Here is a 5,917-nt window from a genome sequence, read left to right on the forward strand (position 1 = left end):
ATTGATCTATAAATTTAGAACAGGGGATTGGGTGTAATATATTGATGTGGATTGAGAATTAAGGGTTATCCGTCAGAAACTAAATGTGGGGATAAATGCATAAAAGAGATTAATAGACTTTGCATAATTACAGGAATCAAGGGATCCCGGGATTGCATTGGAAATAGACATTTAGATAAAAGGTCAACCATGATTTTCAATGGGCTCAAAGAACAAAGGGGCATTCTCGTCCCTTTAATTCATATGGTTTTAATTTTGCCACAGTATAACTGGTCAGATTTTTTTCTTTTGTCAAAAAGGTTTTATGCAAAGATTTGTAAGTAAAGTTAAAATAATCAATTGAAGAGGGAAATAATTAGACAGGAAAATAGTTCGATGATCTTTAACAGAGATGAAAATTAATGAACCTTCAAAGAAATGTTCCTAATGACATGGAAGACACCGTAGATGGAAATTGTCCTAATTAGATCCGAGCTAAGTGACTTGACTGATGCTATAATGACAGGGAAAATGAATTTTAAAATTGAGGTACAAGTTATGCTATTTTTAAGCAAAGTTCGTATTTTTAGCAAGAATACTTCAGACAGATTGGTTTAGAAAACTTGGTATTCTCTGAAATTAAAGCATTGTAGCATTAGGCTTTCTAAACGGTACAGAAACAGAATATGCTGTCAGCAGTCTGCAGGTCAGACCACATGTGTGGAAAATCAAACAGCTGACTTTTCTGACCCTCCATCAGAAATGCAAAAGAGAGAAAATGAAGGGACTTAAGTTGCAGAAACAGTGGGGTAATGGTGGGAAAGCAGAAGATAAGAGAAATACTATATCTCTGAGAGACAGCGGCTGGGGTTGCCATGGGGCTAAGTCTTTGAAGAAGCTATCTGGTTGATAGACTAATGAGGGCAATTAGAGAAATAGAGCAGAAACAAAGGAACATGTAGTATCTGTGAAATGCAGGTCAGAGCTATAGGAAATGCTCAGCATTTCTCACATTAACTTTTGTTTTAGTAAACAGATAATTGTTAGAAATGTGCTAACATGTTATGCTAAAATGTATGTTAGACAAAAGGTAGTATAAGACCAAATAGTGTAAGGCTGTGCAGCTGTTTCTTCAATTATCCCTCCCATCCGTCCAACATTCTCTTTGAGCCCCCAACCATCAGGCAGGACGTACCATAGAATTAGGACAGGAACTGTTAGTATGGGAAACACCTTCTTCCCCCAGGCAGTGAGACTACCACCACCCAGGTCTCATAACGTATGCAGTGCCATTATACTCAAAGACAAGAAAATCTGCAGTGTTGGAAATCCAAGCAATACACAAAATGCTGGAGGAACTCAGCAGGTCAGGCAGCATCTATGGAAAATAGCAAACAGTTGACATTTCATCATTGGAGGGTCTCAGCCTGAAACGTCGACTGTTTACTCTTTTCCATAGACGCTGCCTGGCCTGCTGAGCTCCTCCAGCACTTTTTGTAAGTAGCGTCATATTGTTTACTTTTCAACTTGTAACATGTATGCACTTTATTATTTGTTATTCTCCAGCACATTTGTTAATTATTTGTGTTAATATTACTTTATGTGTTATGTGCACTGTGTTGTATATCTTGATTAGGAGGAATGTCTTCTTTGGCAGCATGCATGTGTAAACTTGAACTGGAACATCCCCCAGGCTGTGAGACCCAGTACACATTATATATGATAACACAAGTAGCACTATACCATAGTATACTTAACTATATGTCATATATACACTTTATGCCAACTTATACATCTACAGGATATTATTATTATTTGTTAATATTATTGTGTTAATATTATTTCATGTGCTGTATGTGATATATGTAATGTGTTTTGCATCTTGTCCCCAGAGGAACATTGTTTCATTTAGCTGTATACATATGTACAGTTGAATGACAATAAACATGAACTACAATTTGCTTTGCTACCTCAGTTTCGTTTTCTTGCCTGTTCAGATAGTGAAAGCATAACTGCCTGACTATTGAATAGAAATTAGGTTGGTTACCATGCAAAACAAAAGATAGTCAGTCTAGTACTGGAATGGCCTTATGGTCCCTGTCACCTAATTTTCCCTTGAGTATACGAAGGGAGCTTTGAAAGATTAGATCCATGTAAGTCATTCAAAAGCACAGAGAGATGGTGCAAGCTAGCCTTAAGGATTTTCAATATCTTTTGGAGGAATCATATATGTTGCATTGTTTACTTCTGGTGCCTGATACAATATCAATGCTTTGCATATCTGTTCATTTGACGTCACAGGGGGGTGCTGATTCTGGAATGCAGAGCAAAGTGCTGGAATAACTCAGTGGGTAACCAATCATCTGTGGGGGCAAAAGGAGAGTAAATGTTTTGGGTTGAGACCCTGCATCAGGATTGAGATTGTAAGTGGAAGCAGGAAGACAGGAGTGAAAAGGAGAATAGGTCAAATAGCCTAATTCTGCTCCTGTATCAAGCAACACACATTAGAGTTGCTGGTGAATGCAGCAGGCCAGGCAGCATCTCTAGGAAGAGGTACAGTCGACGTTTCGGGCTGAGACCCTTTGTCAGGACTAACTGAAAGAAGAGCTAGTAAGAGATTTGAAAGTGGGAGGGGGATGGGGAGATCTGAAATGACAGGAGAAGACAGGAGGGGGAGGGATGGAGCCAAGAGCTGGACAGGTGATTGGCAAAAGGGATAGTAAGTCTGAGACAAAATATGGTCGAAAAGTTGAAGAGCTGAAGAAATTACAGATGGTGAGCAGTGAGAGATGGTTTCACTGAACTCCCGTCGAAGAGAAGATTTAAACTTCTTCAGTGTAGGCATCACCTGAAGAGGCTTTGCAGTAGTCAATTTAAAAATGTGCCATCTGTAATTTGGCGCCGCCATCTTCTCCTCCCTCCGTTCAATGGTTCAATGGTTCAATTTAATGCCAGAGAAAGAATACATTATCCAACCTGAAATCTTCACTCTTCACAAACATCTATGAACCAGAGAGAAAAAAACCCAAAGAATGAATGATAGAAAAAAAACATTAGAACCCTAAAGTCCTCCTCCCCCCCCGACACTGAAATGGACTGATCTCTTAACCTTTTCCAACCTGCTTACAAATTTGAATGCATGCACACATGTCTATAGTAAGAAAATTCCTGTTAGCTGCCGTGAAAACAGTCAAAGAGTTTGTTTAACTGTCAAGAAATTCACAGAGTGTGCAAAGCATGATCATTTTCAATATAACAAGCCTCAGTGAAGACTGATGTCAAGCAAAGAAGCTTATCAGAAACTGTTCCTATGTCACCTCCAGTCCAGGACCAAGTTTACCTCGTCCTCAGACACTGAGCTTCTGCTGCTTGCAAAAACACACATTTTCAGACTGAGGAGGCACAAGAGACTGCAGGTGTTGGGACCTGGAGAGACGAGCGATACGCTAAAGGAACTCAGTGGGTCAAGCGGCACCTGTGGAAGGGAAGAAGTTTTTAGATGTTTCAGGTTTATTATTACCCTGCAACCACTGGGTTCCTGTACCAGCATGATATATCCACTCACCACAACTCTGAACTGATACTGCAATTGACAAACAGTCAGCAGGAGGAACTCAGCAGGCCAATCAGCATTTGTGTTGGAGGAAAAAGCATTAAGGATATTTCGTAAACAACAGGAATTCTGCAGATGCTGGAAATTCAAGCAACATACATCAAAGTTGCTGGTGAACGCAGCAGGCCAAGCAGCATCTGTAGGAAGAGGTGCAGTCGACGTTTCAGGCCGAGACCCTTCGTCAGGACTAACTGAAGGAAGAGTGAGTAAGGGATTTGAAAGTTGGAGGAGGAGGGGGAGATCCAAAATGATAGGAGAAGACTGGAGGGGGAGGGATGGAGCCAAGAGCTGGACAGGTGATAGGCATACGAGAGGATCATGGGACAGGAGGTCCGGGAAGAAAGACAAGGGGGGGGGGTGACCCAGAGGATGGGCAAGAGGTATATTCAGAGGGACAGAAGGAGAAAAAGGAGAGTGAGAGAAAGAATGTGTGCATAAACATGAGTAACAGATGGGGTACGAGGGGGAGGTGGGGCCTTAGCGGAAGTTAGAGAAGTCGATGTTCATGCCATCAGGTTGGAGGCTACCCAGACGGAATATAAGGTGTTGTTCCTCCAACCTGAGTGTGGCTTCATCTTTACAGTAGAGAAGGCCGTGGATAGACATGTCAGAATGGGAATGGAATGTGGAATTAAAATGTGTGGCCACTGGGAGATCCTGCTTTCTCTGGCGGACAGAGCGTAGATGTTCAGCAAAGCGGTCTCCCAGTCTGCGTCGGGTCTCGCCAATATGTAAAAGGCCACATCGGGAGCACCAGACGCAGTATATCACCCCAGTCGACTCACAGGTGAAGTGATGCCTCACCTGGAAGGACTGTTTGGGGCCCTGAATGGTGGTAAGGGAGGAAGTGTAAGGGCATGTGTAGCACTTGTTCCGCTTACACGGATAAGCGCCAGGAGGGAGATCAGTGGGGAGGGATGGGGGGGACGAATGGACAAGGGAGTTGTGTAGGGAGCGATCCCTGCGGAATGCAGAGGGGGGGGGGAGGGAAAGATGTGCTTAGTGGTGGGATCCCGTTGGAGGTGGTGGAAGTTACAGAGAATAATATGTTGGACCCGGAGGCTGGTGGGGTGGTAGGTGAGGACCAGGGGAACCCTATTCCTAGTGGGGTGGTGGGAGGATGGAGTGAGAGCAGATGTACGTGAAATGGGGGAGATGCGTTTAAGAGCAGAGTTGATAGTGGAGGAAGGGAAGCCCCTTTCTTTTAAAAAGGAAGACATCTTCCTCGTCCTAGAATGAAAAGCCTCATCCTGAGAGCAGATGCAGCAGAGACGGAGGAATTGCAAGAAGGAGATGGTGTTTTTGCAAGAGACAGGGTGAGAAGAGGAATAGTCCAGATAGCTGTGAGAGTCAGTAGGCTTATAGTAGACATCAGTGGATAAGCTGTCTCCAGAGACAGAGACAGAAAGATCTAGAAAGGGAAGGGAGGTGTCAGAAATGGACCAGGTAAACTTGAGGGCAGGGTGAAAGTTGGAGGCAAAGTTAATAAAGTCAACGAGTTCTGCATGCGTGCAGGAAGCAGCGCCAATGCAGTCGTCGATGTAGCGAAGGAAAAGTGGGGGACAGATACCAGAATAGGCACGGAACATAGATTTTTCCACAAACCCAACAAAAAGGCAAGCATAGCTAGGATCCATACGGGTGCCCATAGCTACACCTTTAGTTTGGAGGAAGTGGGAGGAGCCAAAGGAGAAATTATTAAGAGTAAGTACTAATTCCGTTAGATGGAGCAGAGTGGTGGTAGAGGGGAACTGATTAGGTCTGGAATCCAAAAAGAAGCGTAGAGCTTTGAGACCTTCCTGATGGGGGATGGAAGTATATAAGGACTGGACATCCATGGTGAAAATAAAGCGGTGGGGGCCAGGGAACTTAAAACCATCGAAAAGTTTAAGAGCGTGAGAAGTGTCACGAACATAGGTCGGAAGGGATTGAACAAGGGGTGATAAAACAGTGTCGAGGTATGCAGAAATGAGTTCGGTGGGGCAGGAGCAAGCTGAGACAATAGGTCGGCCAGGACAGGCAGGTTTGTGGATCTTGGGTAGGAGGTAGAAACGGGAAGTGCGGGGTGTGGGAACTATAAGGTTGGTAGCAGTGGATGGGAGATCCCCTGAGCGGATAAAGTCGGTGATGGTGTGGGAGACAATGGCCTGGTGCTCCTTAGTGGGTTCATGATCGAGGGGTAAATAAGAGGAGGTATCCGCGAGTTGTCGCTTTCCCTGCAAGGTAGAGGTCAGTACGCCAGACTACAACAGCACCCCCCTTATCGGCGGGTTTAATAATAAGTTTAGGATTAGTGCGGAGGAGAGCAGAGCGTTCCGAAGGAGT

Source organism: Mobula hypostoma, chromosome 2, assembly GCF_963921235.1.
Source record: "Mobula hypostoma chromosome 2, sMobHyp1.1, whole genome shotgun sequence".
Taxonomy (NCBI): Eukaryota; Metazoa; Chordata; class Chondrichthyes; order Myliobatiformes; family Myliobatidae; genus Mobula; species Mobula hypostoma.